Genomic DNA, 21,679 nt, shown 5'->3' with positions numbered 1-21,679 from the left:
AGGCAGGTGCAGGCGTCTTAAGCAAAGATCAGTGGCGTAACTAGAAATTAGGCGCCCCCTGCCCAAAATGTTTCAGATGCCCCCAATCCCCCCCCCCCCCATGGTACCTGTCCGTTGTCAGGGGTTTCTGCTCTTTGTCAGGGGATTCCTACCCTCCGTCCATCACAGGTCTGCAGTTCTGTTGCACCTGACCCCATTAAAAATGTCCCTTCCTAAATGGCAGCCACCTCCTGTAGCATCCTTAATAACTGTCTCCTCTGAGGCGGCGGCCATTTTGGGAGGGACATTTTCAATGGGAGCAGGTGCGACAGGACCGCAGACAATATACTATTACTGTTTAATTAGTAATAGAATTAGCATACGACTAAATTTAACTGCTGTACATGTTACACAGGAGAACCTATTCTCAGTATACAGTCAGTACCATTAACACTTCCTATATGAGAATGTCTCAAGAACAAACTGTCCCAAATGGCAAATCTTTATATTAAAACAAAATTCTTTTGAAAAAACATTCCTAAAGAGCATTTCATAAATATTTTATACACTTTTACATTTTAAATATGTTACATGCCGTCTTATTATAAATAATATCTGGTCTGGGTATCATTGTAATTTTCTGTAAACTTAACGTAATGTTTATCCATGAAGCATTATCAATAAATCCGCAGGATTCCACACACAGAGTGAGTTCCGTTCATTAGAAAGGTCAAGCTGGTTACAATGTTACACGTCTCTGGAATACTAGATACACCTAATTATTGGAGTCAGACTCAATCAAGCGCCTTACAAATGAATCAGGCCGGATAAGAGGAATTGAACACTTGACACATTAACATTTAGATCACTTTAACAAGACTGGGAACCATCTCTGGTATATTGCAGAAGTTTAGACTTTCTAGCCAAGAAATTGCTGGTTGATCAGAAACTGGCTGCTCGGCGGTGTAATCGAAAACAATCCTGTTACTACTTAATGTTTTTCAGGCATTTGCATTGCAAGAAAATTAAATAAACAGAGACAGGATTTCGTGAAAGTGAATGGACTCAGCAAAACTATATGCTACCTGTCTGACCTGTGTACGCCTGACGAAGGACCGCCTAGTGCGCTGTTATTCATTACATTAAAATACCCCGTTGTAATTTACTGTGATCCGTATTATGTTAATACTTAGGTTCCCTGCTTGTTAATGTAAAGTGAAAGAAACATTAAAAACCTTGACCTATTGTCGGAGGCCTGACCAGTAGTGTCACTTACGCATTTCACACCCGGTGCGGCAAGTGTAGCCCATACGCTCTCAGTAAGCACATGCTGCTGAATAGGCAGTTGATTTTGGGAAACAAGGGTGTGGCTTCATGGGGCAGGGGTGTGGCTTAGTGTCCCGACCAGTGGCGTCTCCAAAGGTGGGGCTGCAGCATAGTTCAAAGTTCAAATAGGGGAGCCACACCAGCTGCCAGTGAGTCAGTTAGGGATGACAGTTGGTGTGGTTCCCCTATTTGAAATTTGGACTGCTCTGGAGCCACCACTGATCCCAACCCCTGTTTCCATCACTCCTGGGATCCAGTAGATGCAGGCTGCCCCCCCCCCCCCCCCCTGTAATTTCACAGTGCAGCACTCGGTGCCTGTCGCTGAGCAGGAAATGGCACTTTGGTGTCAGCCCTCGCCATTGTGATGCCACTGAGCCTGACTATATTACTTTGTAAGCTAGGAAGTTAAGGGGCACCTGTTGCCCTATGGGCATGTGGCCTGATCACTGCCTCTCTCCCACCCTCAGTCACAGTCCAGAAAATTAAAAGTGGTCACAGATTAAAACCATATTTACCTAATTTCCTCTGTCCCCTCGGGGGAAATGGTGCCCGGAGTCACATCATTGTACTGCGGAGGAGGGTCCATAATTGTACAATTTGCTCCGCCCCTGCAGAGCAATGCTGTGATTCATGTAATCATACAATTTGCTGAGAATTACAGAAGAGTTGCTCAATTAGACGTTGACGCAGGCACCTGTCGGAAGGAATAGTGTGTAGCCACTTAGGATTGTCTGATTGCGGTTTGACCTCTCCAATCGATGTGGAGGTATTCTGTTTATTCTTTTTAATCAGTAAATGGAGCTTTTTATATTTTCTGTTGTGTATTTTACTGCATTACTCTATTTGTACTCAACACACTAATGCATTACAATGCGTTTCCACAACACATTACTTGGTTGTATACAAATCGTGTAATGCCACTTCTCCGGTGAGCACAAAAATAATTAGGCCAGGCACTTGTGTATCCTACACTTTCATACACCTTAGTCATTCCTCCCAACATTCATCAGCTGCAGATCAAGACTAAATGCACAAAAAAAGGGCGTGGCCCCGGTCTCGCTAAGCCATGCCCAAAGTAGGATGATTTTTGGAGGGCGTGGCCGCATGTCATGCTCCCATTTAATTTCATGCTGGGGGCAAACTCAGCACTCCATACACAAGTGTCGCATATCATATACAAGTGTCGCACGCAAATGGCGCGCCGAGAGGGGCTGTGTGGCGCAAATGTAGCAATGATGTATGAGGACATATCTGTAGGTGCAATACAACTACAGACTGAGTATGCGTGGCACTGGAGTGTGTTAAACAATTACACAAGTGATGTGATAAGATGCTAGATAGGAGCGAGACCAGATGCACGTCGGATGTCCAGATTGGCGAATCCAGACTCCAAACGGCGGCAAGTCCACTATGTAACATAAAATGTATTTATTGAGCTGCTTCTCTGAACTTTTCCCCCGCTGCCAGATCTGTCTGGTTTGGTTGATCAAATCCATAGCAGTGTTACGAAAAAGATTTAGGTAAGCTCATAAACGAAAGCCAAGAAACACTCCCCAAAAAACAAGCGCAGCTATCATTGCTGTAGGGTCACCTCTACCATTTCCAGAAGTATGGCCGGAAGCAAGCAATATAACGCAGCTAAACACACTATGCAAAGCGTCAGTGACAGCACGCTGCTATTCCAAACCACTGCTAATTTCCAGAGACGCAACGTTATGTAAAGATGAACCTAGTGCCCAAATGGCTTCTTCATTTCAGACACTGTGAAATTTTAGATGCCTTTCATCTAAATTACCACATCTGCCTTATTCTGTATTTCTGCGTTTATGTCATGGAAATATGTTGCTGATAAAAAAAACATCTGCAAGAATAATCGAATTCCTTCATTTTTTTTTTTGACGTTCTCGTGTCGCAACATTAATGCAAATTTTTTATTGTCATGGCACTAGAGAAAACTATTTGCAAAGTAATCGCTGTTTTTAGGAGAGCAGTTTTCTCTTTTTTTTGTCATTATTTCTGATGTGGCATACGTATGTAGGGGGTCATTCCGAGATGATCGTAGCTGTGCTCAATTTAGCACAGCTATGATCATTCACACTGACATGTGGGGGGACGCCCAGCACAGAGCTATCCAGTCCCGCATGTCAGTGCCGGCTCCCCCCGCAGAAGTGCAAAGGCATTGCTCCCCGGCCCGCAGCGGCTGCGTGTGACGTCACGCAGCCGCTGCGGTCTGCTCCCATTCGATCCGGCCGGACCGTGCCCACAAAATGGCAGCCAAACACCGCCGTTCCACCCCCCCCCCCCCCGCCCAGCGACCGCCTCTGCCTGTCAATCAGGCAGAAGCGATTGTAGCGGCCCGACGGCCTTCGGCAGTCTAGCATGCGCCAGCGTACTGTGGCGCCGGTGCATGCGCAGTTTTGACCCAATCACACCGCTGCGATAAACTGCAGCGTGCGATCGGGTCAGAATGACCCCCGTAGTTCCCTCAATTTGACCCGTCCTACCCAGTTAACAATGGCAATTAGCGGTCCAACCGCAAAAAATACTAAGATGATGCGGACGCATGTGCAGGTCCTGCCCTGCGCATGCGGACACATTTTCTGCTGGCACCCCGCAGTAAATGCGAATGCCTCTGCCTATCAATCAGGCAGAGGCATTCATGGGGCGGGAGGGGGGTGGCAACGCTCCGTTTCCTAGGCGGAGATGGAGCATTGCTAGGGTGGCGTCATGGAAATGGGGGCGGTGGCAGTTAAGTGGGGAAAGGGTGGCGAGGGCGTAATCGGGGCAGCTGCGTGACGTCACACGCAGCCGCTCTGATCAGAAAGATGGAGGCGGCCCATCTGCTGTCGCAGTTAGGCTGCGCTGGCAGGAGGCTACTCTACTTTCTGCGATCATACTGAAATTACGGTGCGACTGCCATTTCTGCGTGGTCGCAGGGGGGAGGCGGTGGGACAGCATGCTGGGCGGCCCCCAGTATGCGATCAAAAGGTTTGCAAATTCTGTTAAAAAGCAGAATTTGCAGTCCTTGCTGAATAGGGTCCATATTCCACAGCGCTTTACAGAATTCTTGGTCATTCATATCAGTCCCTGCCCAGGTGGAGCTTACAATCTAAGGGGTCTCTTTACTAAGCCTTGCACAAAGGTAAAGAAGACGGGGATAAAGTACCAGCCAACCAGTTCGACCACAGTCTGTAACATGGCAGTTGTGAGCTGATTGGCTGCTACTTTGTCTGCCATCCACTTTATCTATCCAAGGCTTAGTAAATAGACCCCTATATTCCCTATCACATGAACACTCACACACACATACGCTCTAGGGTTACTTATTTTTTGTCAGAAGCCAAATTTACCAGTGTGCTTTGGAGTGTGGGATGAAACCGAAGCACCTGGAAGTAGTCCAAACAAGCACATTTAGAACATACAAACTCCACACCAATTGTGCCTTGGTCAGGAATGGAAGTCATGATCTCAGGGTAGTGAGGCAGTATTTCTGTGGGTAATCCCTTACTTGTATAGAATAAATGAAAGCTGTCAAGAACACCGTGTGGATCCCTATTGTCAGCTAAAATAGTATTTCCTTTTTTTTCCCCAGCAAAAGAGGTTCCTGCCCCTCACTGATTTTGCGCCTTAGGCATAAAAGATGGACTCAAAACGCACACAGTTGCTTTGCAGAAATATGTTAATGCCACAGGAGGCATCTTATGTAAATAGATGCCTCATGCCAGCTTCTGTGATCTACTGCTGCACCCGAAGATACAGCATTGGATCATCTGCGTAACCTCAGGTTACTCAGGATGTCCATGTAATTCATGCTCCCAGGGCCAGTGATGCTACGTCCTAGGACATAGCCACTGCGCTTGCCCAGAAAACGGCGCCAGATCAACCCAGTTTTCTGTAATGCTGGATGTCACTGCCTCTTCCCCACCTGCAGCATGTCAATCATGATATGCCTTAGGAGGCACTGTGACTGTCATTGCAGACACATATCCTGTGCATACCCAGATCAAACATCAGAGATGTACGTAAACCATCAGGTTTGCATTCATCTCTGATTCAGGCCCTGAGGCAATACTGCTCAATACCTAGGCAAACCCGGATGATAGACTGGTAGTTACTATTTTAGCTGGGTCATAAATCATAAACACACAATAACTTTTGCAAAACACAGATATAAGGTAATAGCAACACAGATTATTGCTCAGCATATTTAGCAAAAACTTCGGACTGATCAGTAATTTACTTTACAGTGCACCCAAAATTCTGTCACTCTGAACTCTTTTGTAGGGTGGTCACTGTCCTATTAAATGCATGTATTTGTAATACACAACAGGCACAAGTAATAAGATTAGCATCTAATGCTGGTCTTTCCTGATTCCAGAGAACACTAGCTTTGGCTTTCCAATGATGAAACACAATAAACAAGTTCCACTTTTAATAGAATAATTATCTTCAGCACTTCACAGTACTGTATCAATAGCTCAGTCCCAAAGTGCTCTTTAGTCATTTTAGGATTCACACAAATTGGCTTCCTCAATTTGCACAGTTAAACTCAGTAACCATTGTAGTAGTAGCTCAAACAAGATATATGTATATCTCTGTCTACACATAGAGATCTTTAATTTCATCTCTTGCACACATTAGGATTACAGTACATGATATATGCTTCTTGATATAGTTTCAATATCTCTCAGCAGATCTGAGTAGCTCTTAATAATTGTAGCAAAGAAAAAGGGGCGACTAGGCACCAGTATTATAGTGTTGATCATTATTAATAATTCGTGCTGAACAAAAAAAAAACAATCTTGATAGAAATCGTATCAGTGTTATTCTGTCTGTTTGGTGGTGCGCCCAGAGTCAGAAAGAAATATGTAGAAAAAATAAGAATTTACTCACCGGTAAATCTATTTCTCGTAGTCCGTAGTGGATGCTGTGTACTCCATAAGGACCATGGGGAATAGACGGGCTCCGCAGGAGACTGGGCACTCTAAAAGAAAGAATAGGTCCTATCTGGTGTGCACTGGCTCCTCCCTCTATGCCCCTCCTCCAGACCTCAGTTAGGGAAACTGTGCCCGGAAGAGCTGACACTACAAGGAAAGGATTTGGAATCCCGGGTAAGACTCATACCAGCCACACCAATCACACCGTACAACTCGTGATAACTATACCCAGTTAACAGTATGAATAACAACTGAGCCTCACTGAACAGATGGCTCATAAGAATAACCATTTAGTTAAGCAATAACTATATACAAGTATTGCAGACAATCCGCACTTGGGACGGGCTCCCAGCATCCACTACGGACTACGAGAAATAGAATTACCAGTGAGTAAATTCTTATTTTCTCTGACGTCCTAGTGGATGCTGGGTACTCCGTAAGGACCATGGGGATTATACCAAAGCTCCCAAACGGGCGGGAGAGTGCGGATGACTCTGCAGCACCGAATGAGCAAACTCAAGGTCCTCCTCAGCCAGGGTATCAAACTTGTAGAATTTTGCAAACGTGTTTGATCCCGACCAGGTAGCAGTTTGGCAAAGTTGTAAAGCCGAGACCCCCTGGGCAGCCGCCCAAGAAGAGCCCACCTTCCTCGTGGAATGGCCTTTGACTGATTTAGGATGCGGCAGTCCATCCGCAGAATGTGCAAGTTGAATCGTGCAACAGATCCAGCGAGCAATAGTCTGCTTAGAAGCAGGAGCACCCAGCTTGTTGGGTGCATGCAGGATAAACAGCGAGTCAGTTTTTCTGACTCTAGCCGTCCTGGAAACATAGATTTTCTGGGCCCGGACTACGTCCAGCAACTTGGAAGCCTCCAAGTCCCGAGTAGCCGCAGGCACCACAATAGGTTGGTTCAAATGAAACGCTGATACCACCTTAGGGAGAAATTGGGGACGAGTCCTCAATTCTGCCCTGTCCATATGGAAGATCAGATAGGGGCTTTTACATGACAAAGCCGCCAATTCTGACACACGCCTAGCCGAAGCCAAGGCCAAAAGCATGACCACTTTCCATGTGAGATATTTCAACTCCACGGACTGAAGTGGCTCAAACCAATGTGATTTTAGGAAATCCAACACAACGTTGAGATCCCAAGGTGCCACTGGGGGCACAAAAGGGGGCTGAATATGCAGCACTCCCTTAACAAACGTCTGAACTTCAGGCAGTGAAGCCAGTTCTTTTTGAAAGAAAATAGACAGGGCCGAAATCTGGACTTTAATGGATCCCAATTTTAGGCCCATAGTCACTCCTGACTGTAGGAAGTGCAGAAATCGACCCAGCTGAAATTCTTCTGTTGGGGCCTTCATAGCCTCACACCAAGCAACATATTTTCGCCATATGCGGTGATAATGTTTTGCTGTCACATCCTTCCTAGGTTTTATCAGCGTAGGAATGACTTCAACCGGAATGCCCTTTTCCATCAGGATCCGGCGTTCAACCGCCATGCCGTCAAACGCAGCCGCGGTAAGTCTTGGAACAGACAGGGCCCCTGCTGTAGCAGGTCCTGTCTGAGAGGCAGAGGCCAAGGGTCCTCTGAGATCATTTCTTGTAGTTCCGGGTACCAAGTCCTTCTTGGCCAATCCGGAACGACGAGTATAGTTCTTACTCCTCTCTTTCTTATTATCCTCAGTACCTTTGGTATGAGAGGAAGAGGAGGGAACACATAAACCGACTGGTACACCCACGGTGTCACTAAAGCATCCACAGCTATCGCCTGAGGGTCCCTTGACCTGGCGCAATATCTTTTTAGCTTTTTGTTGAGGCGGGACGCCATCATGTCCACCTGTGGCCTTTCCCAACGATTTACAATCAGCTGGAATACTTCTGGATGAAGTCCCCACTCTCCCGGGTGGAGGTCGTGCCTGCTGAGGAAGTCTGCTTCCCAGTTGTCCACTCCCGGAATGAACACTGCTGACAGTGCTATCACGTGATTTTCCGCCCATCGGAGAATCCTTGTGGCTTCTGCCATCGCCATCCTGCTTCTTGTGCCGCCCTGTCAGTTTACATGGGCGACCGCCGTGATGTTGTCTGACTGAATCAGCACCGGCTGGTTTTGAAGCAGGGGTCTTGCCTGACTTAGGGCATTGTAAATGGCCCTTAGTTCCAGAATAATTATGTGTAGGGAAGCTTCCTGACTCGACCATTGTCCTTGGAAGTTTCTTCCCTGAGTGACTGCCCCCCAACCTCGGAGGCTTGCATCCGTGGTCACCAGGACCCAGTCCTGTATGCCGAATCTGCGGCCCTCGAGTAGATGAGCACTCTGCAGCCACCACAGCAGAGACACCCTGGCCCTCGGGGACAGGGTGATCAGCCGACGCATCTGAAGATGCGATCCGGACCACTTGTCTAACAGATCCCACTGAAAGATCCGTGCATGGAACCTGCCGAATGGAATTGCCTCGTAAGAAGCTACCATCTTTCCCAGGACTCGCATGCAGTGATGCACCGACACCTGTTTTGGTTTTAGGAAGTCTCTGACCAGAGATGACAACTCCTTGGCCTTCTCCTCCAGGAGAAACACCTTCTTCTGTTCTGTGTCCAGAATCATACCCAGGAACAGCAGACGCATCGTAGGAACCAGCTGCGACTTCGGGATATTCAGAATCCAGCCGTGCTATTGTAGCACTTCCTGAGATAGTGCTACTCCGACCAACAACTGCTCCCTGGACCTCGCCTTTATAAGGAGATCGTCCAAGTACGGGATAATTATAACTCCCTTCTTTCGAAGGAGTATCATCATTTCGGCCATTACTTTGGTAAATACCCTCTGTGCCGTGGACAGACCAAACGGCAATGTTTGGAATTGGTAATGGCAGTCCTGTACCACAAAACGGAGGTACACCTGGTGAGGTGGGTAAATGGGGACATGTAGGTAAGCATCCTTGATGTCCAGTGATACCATGTAATCCCCCTCTTCCAGGCTTGCAATAACCGCCCTGAGCGATTCCATTTTGAACTTGAACTTCCTTATATAAGTGTTCAAGGATTTCAAATTTAGAATGGGTCTCACCGAACCGTCTGGTTTCGGTACCACAAACATTGTGGAATAGTAACCCCGTCCCTGTTGAAGGAGGGGAACTTTTATTATCACCTGCTGGAGGTACAGCTTGTGAATTGCCGCCAGTACTACCTCCCTGTCCTGGGGAGTAGTTGGCAAGGCTGATTTGAGGTAACGGCAAGGGGGAGACGTCTCGAATTTCAGCTTGTATCCCTGAGATACCACTTGTAGAACCCAGAGATCCACCTGTGAGCGCACCCGAGACGGGCCCCCACCGCACCTGGCTCCACCAGTGGAGCCCCAGTGTCATGTGGTGGACTTAGTGGAAGCAGGGGAGGATTTTTGTTCTTGGGAACTGGCTGTATGGTGCAGCTTTTTCCCTCTACCCCTGCCTCTGGGCAGAAAGGACGCGCCTTTAACCCGCTTGCCTTTCTGGGGCCGAAAGGACTGTACCTGATAATACGGTGCTTTCTTAGGCTGTGAGGGAACCTGAGGTAAAAATGTCGACTTCCCAGCTGTTGCTGTGGAAACGAGGTCTGGGAGACCATCCCCAAACAATTCCTCACCCTTGTGAGGCAAAACCTCCATGTGCCTTTTAGAATCCGCATCACCTGTCCACTGCCGAGTCCATAATACTCTCCTGGCAGAAATGGACATTGCATTAATTCTAGATGCCAGCCGGCAAATATCCCTCTGTGCATCTCTCATATATAAGACGACGTCTTTAATATGCTCTATGGTTAGCAAAATCGTATCCCTGTCGAGGGAATCAATATTTTCCGACAGGGTATCGGACCAAGCCGCTGCAGCACTACACATCCAAGCTGAAGCAATTGCAGGCCTCAGTATAGTACCTGAGTGTGTATATACAGACTTCAGGATAGCCTCCTGCTTTCTATCCGCAGGCTCCTTTAAGGCGGCCGTATCCTGAGACGGCAGTGCCACCTTTTTTGACAAGCGTGTGAGCGCCTTATCCACCCTCGGGGATGTCTCCCAACGTAACCTGTCCTCTGGCGGGAAAGGGTACGCCATCAGTAACTTTTTAGAAATCACTAGTTTCTTATCGGGGGAAGCCCACGCTTCTTCACACACTTCATTCAACTCATCTGATGGGGGAAAAACCACTGGTTGCTTTTTCTCCCCAAACATAATACCCTTTTTAGTGGTACCTGGGTTAATGTCAGAAATGTGCAACACATTTTTCATTGCCGTAATCATGCAACGGATGGCCCTAGTGGAATTTACATTAGTCTCGTCCTCGTCGACACTGGAGCCAGACTCTGTGTCGACATCTGTGTCTGCCATCTGAGGTAGCGGGCGTTTTTGAGCCCCTGATGGCCTTTGAGACGCCTGGGCAGGCACTGGCTGAGAAGCCGGCTGTCCCACAGCTGTTATGTCATCGAACCTTTTATGCAAGGAGTTGACACTGTCGTGTAAAACCTTCCACATATCCATCTACTCTGGTGTCGACCCCGCAGGGGGTGACATCACACTTATCGGCACCTGCTCCGCCTCCACATAAGCCTCCTCATCAAACATGTCGACACAGCCGTACCGACACACCGCACACACACAGGGAATGCTCTGACTGAGGACAGGACCCCACAAAGTCCTTTGGGGAGACAGAGAGAGAGTATGCCAGCACACACCACAGCGCTATATAATCAGGGATTTACACTAACACAAAGTGATTTTTCCCTATAGCTGCTTTACATATACAGTTTGCGCCTAAATTTAGTGGCCCCCCTCTCTTTTTTTACCCTTTGAGCCTGGAAACTGCAGGGGAGAGCCTGGGGAGCTGTCTTCCAGCGGAGCTGTGAAGAGGAAATGGCGCCAGTGTGCTGAGGGAGATAGCCCCGCCCCCTTCTCGGCGGACTACTCCCGCTCTTATATTAATATTATGGCAGGGGATTTTTGCACATATATAGTTTTTTAGACTATAATATGTGCTGTTTGCCAATGTAAGGTACTCTAATTGCAGCCCAGGGCGCCCCCCCCCCAGCGCCCTGCACCCATCAGTGACCGAAGTATGTGGTGTGCATAGGGAGCAATGGCGCACAGCTGCAGTGCTGTGCGCTACCTTAATGAAGACCGGAGTCTTCAGCCGCCGATTTCCAGGATGTTCTTCTTGCTTCTGGCTCTGCAAGGGGGACGGCGGCGCGGCTCCGGGACCAGACGACCGAGGCTGAGCCTGTGTTCGATCCCTCTGGAGCTAATGGTGTCCAGTAGCCTAAGAAGCCCAAACTAGCTGCAAGCAGGTAGGTTCGCTTCTCTCCCCTAAGTCCTTCGTAGCAGTGAGTCTGTTGCCAGCAGATCTCACTGAAAATAAAAAACCTAACAAATACTTTCTTTACTAGAAGCTCAGGAGAGCCCCTAGTGTGCAACCAGCTCGAGCCGAGCACAGATTCTAACTGAGGTCTGGAGGAGGGGCATAGAGGGAGGAGCCAGTGCACACCAGATAGGACCTATTCTTTCTTTTAGAGTGCCCAGTCTCCTGCGGAGCCCGTCTATTCCCCATGGTCCTTACGGAGTACCCAGCATCCACTAGGACGTCAGAGAAATACAGAGAAAAAGAAGACTCTTTTTGTTGGCGCACTCTTAGCAATGTGGTAAATACCATATGATATATAAAAACATAACTTTTAATAATATAACCCAAAAAAGTATTAGAATCTAAGACACTAACTCACAGCCCCCAGCTAGAATTGTTGACCTAACACGTGTAGATGATCTGAAAAGTTAGTCCATACAGTGTCCCCTTTCGAGATTGTAGTCGTTAGGGTAAATTATCTATACCCACCAGTGCTATGAAAAATTAGTGACTAATGAATGTGAGAGATTAAAAATCAAGGAATGTTCTGGTCATTATCCATATAATATGGGTTGGGGGTATACAGCCATAGAGTTAGACTGCATCCTTCCTCCCTGACCAGTACAGTAGAACTGTATTAATAAGGCCACAATTGGCCAGGCATTACCGCGAACCCCACCTGGGTTAACGTGGTACCGTATGGCTGTCATACCTGTTAGAAGAGAAATTAATGTAGTATTAATTAGAGATGAGCGGGTTCGGTTTCTCTGAATCCGAACCCGCACGAACTTCATGTTTTTTTTCACGGATCTGAGCGACTCGGATCTTCCCGCCTTGCTCGGTTAACCCGAGCGCGCCCGAACGTCATCATGACGCTGTCGGATTCTCGCGAGACTCGGATTCTATATAAGGAGCCGCGCGTCGCCGCCATTTTCACACGTGCATTGAGATTGATAGGGAGAGGACGTGGCTGGCGTCCTCTCCATTTAGATTAGAAGAGAGAGAGAGATTGACCTGATTTACTGGAGCTTAGGAGTACTGTAGAAGTGTAGAGAGTGCAGAGTTTACTAGTGACTGACCACAGTGACCACCAGACAGTGCAGTTTTATTTAATATATCCGTTCTCTGCCTGAAAAAAACGATACACACAGTGACTCAGTCACATACCATATCTGTGTGCACTGCTCAGCCCAGTGTGCTGCATCATCTATGTATATATATCTGACTGTGCTCAGCTCACACAGCTTATAATTGTGGGGGAGACTGGGGAGCACTGCAGTGCCAGTTAATAGTTATAGGTTATAGCAGGAGCCAGGAGTACATATTATATTAAAATTAAACAGTGCACACTTTTGCTGCAGGAGTGCCACTGCCAGTGTGACTGACCAGTGACCTGACCACACTGACCACCAGTATAGTTAGTAGTATACTATATTGTGTGATTGCCTGAAAAAGTTAAACACTCGTCGTGTGACTTCACTTGTGTGGTGTTTTTTTTTTATTCTATAAAAAACTCATTCTGCTGACAGACAGTGTCCAGCAGGTCCGTCATTATATAATATATATACCTGTCCGGCTGCAGTAGTGATATATATATATTTTTTACATCATTATTTATCATCCAGTCGCAGCAGACACAGTACGGTAGTTCACGGCTGTAGCTACCTCTGTGTCGGCACTCGGCAGTCCGTCCATAATTGTATACCACCTACCCGAGGTTTTTTTTTCTTTCTTCTTTATACATACATACTACTACATCTCTTTATCAACCAGTCTATATTAGCAGCAGACACAGTACGGTAGTTCATGGCTGTAGCTACCTCTGTGTCGGCACTCGGCAGTCCGTCCATAATTGTATACCACCTACCCGTGGTTTTTTTTTCTTTCTTCTTTATACATACATACTACTACATCTCTTTATCAACCAGTCTATATTAGCAGCAGACACAGTACAGTACGGTAGTTCACGGCTGTAGCTACCTCTGTGTCGGCACTCGGCAGTCCGTCCATAATTGTATACCACCTACCCGTGTTTTTTTTTTCTTTCTTCTTTATACATACATACTACTACATCTCTTTATCAACCAGTCTATATTAGCAGCAGACACAGTACGGTAGTTCACGGCTGTAGCTACCTCTGTGTCGGCACTCGGCAGTCCGTCCATAATTGTATACCACCTACCCGTGGTTTTTTTTTCTTTCTTCTTTATACATACATACTACTACATCTCTTTATCAACCAGTCTATATTAGCAGCAGACACAGTACGGTAGTTCACGGCTGTAGCTACCTCTGTGTCGGCACTCGGCAGTCCGTCCATAATTGTATACCACCTACCCGTGGTTATTTTTTCTTTCTTCTTTATACATACATACTACTACATCTCTTTATCAACCAGTCTATATTAGCAGCAGACACAGTACGGTAGTTCACGGCTGTAGCTACCTCTGTGTCAGCACTAGGCAGTCCGTCCATAATTGTATACCACCTACCCGTGGTTTTTTTTTCTTTCTTCTTTATACATACATACTACTACATCTCTTTATCAACCAGTCTATATTAGCAGCAGACACAGTACAGTACGGTAGTCCACGGCTGTAGCTACCTCTGTGTCGGCACTCGGCAGTCCGTCCATAATTGTATACCACCTACCCAAGGTTTTTTTTTCTTTCTTCTTTATACATACATACTACTACATCTCTTTATCAACCAGTCTATATTAGCAGCAGACACAGTACAGTACGGTAGTTCACGGCTGTAGCTACCTCTGTGTCGGCACTCGGCAGTCCATCCATAATTGTATACCACCTACCCGTGGTTTTTTTTTCTTTCTTCTTTATACATACATACTACTACATCTCTTTATCAACCAGTCTATATTAGCAGCAGACACAGTACGGTAGTTCACGGCTGTAGCTACCTCTGTGTCGGCACTCGGCAGTCCGTCCATAATTGTATACCACCTACCCGTGGTTTTTTTTTCTTTCTTCTTTATACATACATACTACTACATCTCTTTATCAACCAGTCTATATTAGCAGCAGACACAGTACAGTACGGTAGTCCACGGCTGTAGCTACCTCTGTGTCGGCACTCGGCAGTCCGTCCATAATTGTATACCACCTACCCGAGGTTTTTTTTTCTTTCTTCTTTATACATACATACTACTACATCTCTTTATCAACCAGTCTATATTAGCAGCAGACACAGTACAGTACGGTAGTTCACGGCTGTAGCTACCTCTGTGTCGGCACTCGGCAGTCCGTCCATAATTGTATACTAGTATCGATCCATCTCCATTGTTTACCTGAGGTGCCTTTTAGTTGTGCCTATTAAAATATGGAGAACAAAAATGTTGAGGTTCCAAAATTAGGGAAAGATCAAGATCCACTTCCACCTCGTGCTGAAGCTGCTGCCACTAGTCATGGCCGAGACGATGAAATGCCAGCAACGTCGTCTGCCAAGGCCGATGCCCAATGTCATAGTACAGAGCATGTCAAATCCAAAACACCAAATATCAGTAAAAAAAGGACTCCAAAACCTAAAATAAAATTGTCGGAGGAGAAGCGTAAACTTGCCAATATGCCATTTACCACACGAAGTGGCAAGGAACGGCTGAGGCCCTGGCCTATGTTCATGGCTAGTGGTTCAGCTTCACATGAGGATGGAGGCACTCAGCCTCTCGCTAGAAAAATGAAAAGACTCAAGCTGGCAAAAGCAGTAGCACCGCAAAGAACTGTGCGTTCTTCGAAATCCCAAATCCATAAGGAGAGTCCAATTGTGTCGGTTGCGATGCCTGACCTTCCCAACACTGGACGTGAAGAGCATGTGCCTTCCACCATTTGCACGCCCCCTGCAAGTGCTGGAAGGAGCACCCGCAGTCCAGTTCCTGATAGTCAGATTGAAGATGTCAGTGTTGAAGTACACCAGGATGAGGAGGATATGGGTGTTGCTGGCGCTGGGGAGGAAATTGACCAGGAGGATTCTGATGGTGAGGTGGTTTGTTTAAGTCAGGCACCCGGGGAGACACCTGTTGTCCGTGGGAGGAATATGGCCGTTGACATGCCTGGTGAAAATACCAAAAAAATCAGCTCTTCGGTGTGGAACTATTTCAACAGAAATGCGGACAACAGGTGTCAAGCCGTGTGTTCCCTTTGTCAAGCTGTAATAAGTAGGGGTAAGGACGTTAACCACCTCGGAACATCCTCCCTTATACGTCACCTGCAGCGCATTCATAATAAGTCAGTGACAAGTTCAAAAACTTTGAGTGACAGCGGAAGCAGTCCACTGACCAGTAAATCCCTTCCTCTTGTAACCAAGCTCACGCAAACCACCCCACCAACTCCCTCAGTGTCAATTTCCTCCTTCCCCAGGAATGCCAATAGTCCTGCAGGCCATGTCACTGGCAATTCTGACGAGTCCTCTCCTGCCTGGGATTCCTCCGATGCATCCTTGCGTGTAACGCCTACTGCTGCTGGCGCTGCTGTTGTTGCTGCTGGGAGTCGATGGTCATCCCAGAGGGGAAGTCGTAAGACCACTTTTACTACTTCCACCAAGCAATTGACTGTCCAACAGTCCTTTGCGAGGAAGATGAAATATCACAGCAGTCATCCTACTGCAAAGCGGATAACTGAGGCCTTGGCATCCTGGGTGGTGAGAACCGTGGTTCCGGTATCCATCATTACTGCAGAGCCAACTAGAGACTTGTTGGAGGTACTGTGTCCCCGGTACCAAATACCATCTAGGTTCCATTTCTCTAGGCAGGCGATACCGAAAATTTACACAGACCTCAGAAAAAGAGTCACCAGTGTCCTAAAAAATGCAGCTGTACCCAATGTCCACTTAACCACGGACATGTGGACAAGTGGAGCAGGGCAGGGTCAGGACTATATGACTGTGACAGCCCACTGGGTAGATGTATGGACTCCCGCCGCAAGAACAGCAGCGGCGGCACCAGTAGCAGCATCTCGCAAACGCCAACTCTTTCCTAGGCAGGCTACGCTTTGTATCACCGGTTTCCAGAATACGCACACAGCTGAAAACCTCTTACGGCAACTGAGTAAGATTATCGCGGAATGGCTTACCCCAATTGGACTCTCCTGTGGATTTGTGGCATCGGACAACGCCAGCAATATTGTGTGTGCATTAAATATGGGCAAATTCCAGCACGTCCCATGTTTTGCACATACCTTGAATTTGGTGGTGCAGAATTATTTAAAAAACGACAGGGGCGTGCAAGAGATGCTGTCGGTGGCCAGAAGAATTGCGGGACACTTTCGGCGTACAGGCACCACGTACAGAAGACTGGAGCACCACCAAAAACTACTGAACCTTCCCTGCCATCATCTGAAGCAAGAAGTGGTAACGAGGTGGAATTCAACCCTCTATATGCTTCAGAGGTTGGAGGAGCAGCAAAAGGCCATTCAAGCCTATACAATTGAGCACGATATAGGAGGTGGAATGCACCTGTCTCAAGCGCAGTGGAGAATGATTTCAACGTTGTGCAAGGTTCTGCTGCCCTTTGAACTTGCCACATGTGAAGTCAGTTCAGACACTGCCAGCCTGAGTCAGGTCATTCCCCTCATCAGGCTTTTGCAGAAGAAGCTGGAGACATTGAAGGAGGAGCTAACACAGAGCGATTCCGCTAGGCATGTGGGACTTGTGGATGGAGCCCTTAATTCGCTTAACAAGGATTCACGGGTGGTCAATCTGTTGAAATCAGAGCACTACATTTTGGCCACCGTGCTCGATCCTAGATTTAAAGCCTACCTTGGATCTCTCTTTCCGGCAGACACAAGTCTGCTGGGGTTGAAAGACCTGCTGGTGAGAAAATTGTCAAGTCAAGCGGAACGCGACCTGTCAACATCTCCTCCTTCACATTCTCCCGCAACTGGGGGTGCGAGGAAAAGGCTCAGAATTCCGAGCCCACCTGCTGGCGGTGATGCAGGGCAGTCTGGAGCGACTGCTGATGCTGACATCTGGTCCGGACTGAAGGACCTGACAACGATTACGGACATGTCGTCTACTGTCACTGCATATGATTCTCTCACCATTGAAAGAATGGTGGAGGATTATATGAGTGACCGCATCCAAGTAGGCACGTCTCACAGTCCATACTTATACTGGCAGGAAAAAGAGGCAATTTGGAGGCCATTGCACAAACTGGCTTTATTCTACCTAAGTTGCCCTCCCACAAGTGTGTACTCCGAAAGAGTGTTTAGTGCCGCCGCTCACCTTGTCAGCAATCGGCGTACGAGGTTACATCCAGAAAATGTGGAGAAGATGATGTTCATTAAAATGAATTATAATCAATTCCTCCGCGGAGACATTGACCAGCAGCAATTGCCTCCACAAAGTACACAGGGAGCTGAGATGGTGGATTCCAGTGGGGACGAATTGATAATCTGTGAGGAGGGGGATGTACACGGTGATATATCGGAGGATGATGATGAGGTGGACATCTTGCCTCTGTAGAGCCAGTTTGTGCAAGGAGAGATTAATTGCTTCTTTTTTGGGGGGGGGTCCAAACCAACCCGTCATATCAGTCACAGTCGTGTGGCAGACCCTGTCACTGAAATGATGGGTTGGTTAAAGTGTGCATGTCCTGTTTTGTTTATACAACATAAGGGTGGGTGGGAGGGCCCAAGGACAATTCCATCTTGCACCTCTTTTTTCTTTTATTTTTCTTTGCGTCATGTGCTGTTTGGGGAGGGTTTTTTGGAAGGGACATCCTGCGTGACACTGCAGTGCCACTCCTAAATGGGCCCGGTGTTTGTGTCGGCCACTAGGGTCGCTTATCTTACTCACACAGTCAGCTACCTCATTGCGCCTCTTTTTTTCTTTGCGTCATGTGCTGTTTGGGGAGGGTTTTTTGGAAGGGACATCCTGCGTGACACTGCAGTGCCACTCCTAGATGGGCCCGGTGTTTGTGTCGGCCACTAGGGTCGCTAATCTTACTCACACAGCTACCTCATTGCGCCTCTTATTTTCTTTGCGTCATGTGCTGTTTGGGGAGGGTTTTTTGGAAGGGACATCCTGCGTGACACTGCAGTGACACTCCTAAATGGGCCCGGTGTTTGTGTCGGCCACTAGGGTCGCTTATCTTACTCACACAGTCAGCTACCTCATTGCGCCTCTTTTTTTCTTTGCGTCATGTGCTGTTTGGGGAGGGTTTTTTGGAAGGGCCATCCTGCGTGACACTGCAGTGCCACTCCTAGATGGGCCCGGTGTTTGTGTCGGCCACTAGGGTCGCTTATCTTACTCACACAGTCAGCTACCTCATTGCGCCTCTTTTTTTCTTTGCGTCATGTGCTGTTTGGGGAGGGTTTTTTGGAAGGGACATCCTGCGTGACACTGCAGTGCCACTCCTAGATGGGCCAGGTGTTTGTGTCGGCCACTAGGGTCGCTTAGCTTAGTCATCCAGCGACCTCGGTGCAAATTTTAGGACTAAAAATAATATTGTGAGGTGTGAGGTATTCAGAATAGACTGAAAATGAGTGGAAATTATGGTTTTTGAGGTTAATAATAATATGGGATCAAAATGACCCCCAAATTCTATGATTTAAGCTGTTTTTTAGGGTTTTTTGAAAAAAACACCCGAATCCAAAACACACCCGAATCCGACAAAAAAAATTCGGTGAGGTTTTGCCAAAACGCGGTCGAACCCAAAACACGGCCGCGGAACCGAACCCAAAACCAAAACACAAAACCCGAAAAATTTCAGGCGCTCATCTCTAGTATTAATAGGCTGAAAAGGAAGGAAGGAAGGAAGGCTTCTGCTGTTAGCGTTGGAAGATTGCTTACGTCCTGACAATTATTGTCTTCTTTTTCTCTGTATTTTTCTAGCTCTTAATAATTCTCAGAATATTTTAACAGTACTCTCAGTATGGACAGCTCCCTTTTACAGCTTGTACTCACACAGAGATCTCAGCTGCGGCTCCCAGTGCTGACACACTGTCTCCAGCTCTCAGCCTCACTCTGCCAGTGCTTCTGCATTGGTCCCCCAGCATACCACCAGTGGGTATTCAGTGGCAGTCTCCTCATCATCATCTCCTTGTAATCTCCTATTCTCAACTATGCTTGTCCAGACCAGTGAATCACTGTCCTACTGCTGACTTGTCTAATTTTGGGCTCTACCTGGTGGTAGCCTCCTAAATTGCAATGTCCATTGGCTTCCATGGAGTCAGGGTATCAAACAGGCACCTACAAATGCAATCAGGAGCATATAGGGTACATGCAGGGTTAATGGATATTCAGTCAAACCAGTGGTGTCAATAGTAGTAGTTCTATATTGGTTTACTAGCCAGCAGTGTTGATACAGTGAAAATTATGCAGACAAAAAGTTTCCATTGAAGAGTGATGCTCACAGCATGCCCTATCTCAATGAAGGATGAAAATGGAAGGTGTGCAGACTGTCACGGACCTAGCTGAACTTGATGCTGTATCCAATGAGGCTTCAGGAACTGGTGTAGGTTTGATGTTGGTCGGGAGGAAACCGGGAGGTCGCAGGTAGTTTCTCCTCATAGGAGTAATGCTGAGATGAGAAGACCGGACTGGAACCAACAGGTGACCGGACTAGAGCCGAATGATGACCAGACTGGAACCAGTTGGTGATTAGACTGGAACTGACAGGTGGCCGGACTGGAACTGGATGGGGACCGGACTGGAACTGTATGGTGGCCGGACTGGAACCTGATGGTGGCCGAACTGGAACCAGATGGCGACCGGGCTGGAACCAGACTGATACCGGATGAGAACCGTACTGGAACCAGCAGGTGCAGAACCCGATGGAACCGGAGGAATAATCCGGGCTGAAACCGGAGCAGCAGAACCAGGTGGAACCAGTGTAATGTACTGAGCTGGAGAACCAGGAGCAGGCAGGAGCACATGCACTAAGAGTACTAGTCCAGAGGAATGACTCAAAGTTCTGGTAATTTGAACAACAAAGTCCTGTGGGCTTTATACCCTGAGGAGGTCAGTGATTGGAGGCTGGAGTCAAGTGATCACTGCTGGAGCAGAAGTATCCAGAATCAGCATAGAAGAAGCAGGAAGAAGATGGTGTCTGTAACTGCAAGAGGTTCCCGTCTGAAGGCTGTGGCCATTCCCGACACAGAGGCTCGTCCTCAGCCGGCAACTCAGACGCAGGAGGCGTTGATGTGAAGACACCGTCCTGAGACTTCTGGAGAGCCGCAAGCAGTGGCTGAAACAGCGAAGTGGCCGGGAAGGTAAAGGACAACGTTAAGTCGCAGCTGGAGACCGTGATAGTACCCCGCCTCTTACGGGTGACCACTGGACACCTACAAATCTTCTCACGATATTTACGATGGAAGGATTGGATCAGACGAGGAGCATGTACATCTCTGGAACTAACCCAAGTCCTTTCCTCCGGACCATATCCTTTCCAATCCAGAAGATACTGGAGTTGACCATACCAGCTGCAAGAGTCCAGAATCTTGTTTACCCCGAACTCCTCTCGGTGCTGAGACTGAACTTTGGATGGTCTGTGTAAGGAGGCTTGGAAACGATTCAGGATTAATGGCTTTAAGAGGGAGATGTGGAAGGAGTTTTATATTCGTAGAGAAGATGGTAGCTTCAATTTATAGGCCACAGGGTTGATGATTTGTTCCACGGAGAAAGGTCCAATGTAGCGAGGTGCGAATTTCATCAAAGGAACAGTCAGCCTGAGATTACCGGTAGATAGCCAAACCATGTCCCCCGGGGAAAGCTTGGGAACGGTTCGTCATTTGTGATCGGCATGGATCTTATATCTAGAAGAAGTTTTTAGGAGGGTTGTCCGAACCTCCTTCCAAATCTTGGAGAAGCATTGTGAAGAGAGATCAACTGCTGGAACGCAGGGATTAGGAATTGTCTGTAATTCGGGAACTCTCGGATGAAGTCCATAGTTAACTTGAAACGGAGTGGTTTGAGTTGAGGAATGGAAATGATAGTTGTGGGCAAATTCGGCCCAAGGCAAAAGTTTGCACCAGTCATCTTGAGCAGAAGAAATGTAACAACGGAGAAACAATTCCAGATCTTGAGTAACCCTCTCGGTTTGGCCGTTTGACTGAGGAT

The 21,679-nt window shown here is 47.4% G+C and overlaps 1 long non-coding RNA gene across 1 annotated transcript in view; it reads right to left on the bottom strand.

The window, feature by feature from the left end:
- LOC134891520 (uncharacterized) overlaps positions 1 to 1,396 on the bottom strand; it is a 102,395-nt gene extending 100,999 nt beyond the window's left edge. The window contains exon 1 of the long non-coding RNA XR_010171526.1: positions 1,256 to 1,396. This is a non-coding gene — a long non-coding RNA (uncharacterized LOC134891520). The remainder of the gene's footprint in view (positions 1 to 1,255) is intronic.
- Positions 1,397 to 21,679: the final 20,283 nt, after the last annotated feature.

The sequence above is a fragment of the Pseudophryne corroboree genome, chromosome 1 (assembly GCF_028390025.1).
Source record: "Pseudophryne corroboree isolate aPseCor3 chromosome 1, aPseCor3.hap2, whole genome shotgun sequence".
Taxonomy (NCBI): domain Eukaryota; kingdom Metazoa; phylum Chordata; class Amphibia; order Anura; family Myobatrachidae; genus Pseudophryne; species Pseudophryne corroboree.
This window is presented reverse-complemented; position numbering and strand designations above follow the sequence as displayed.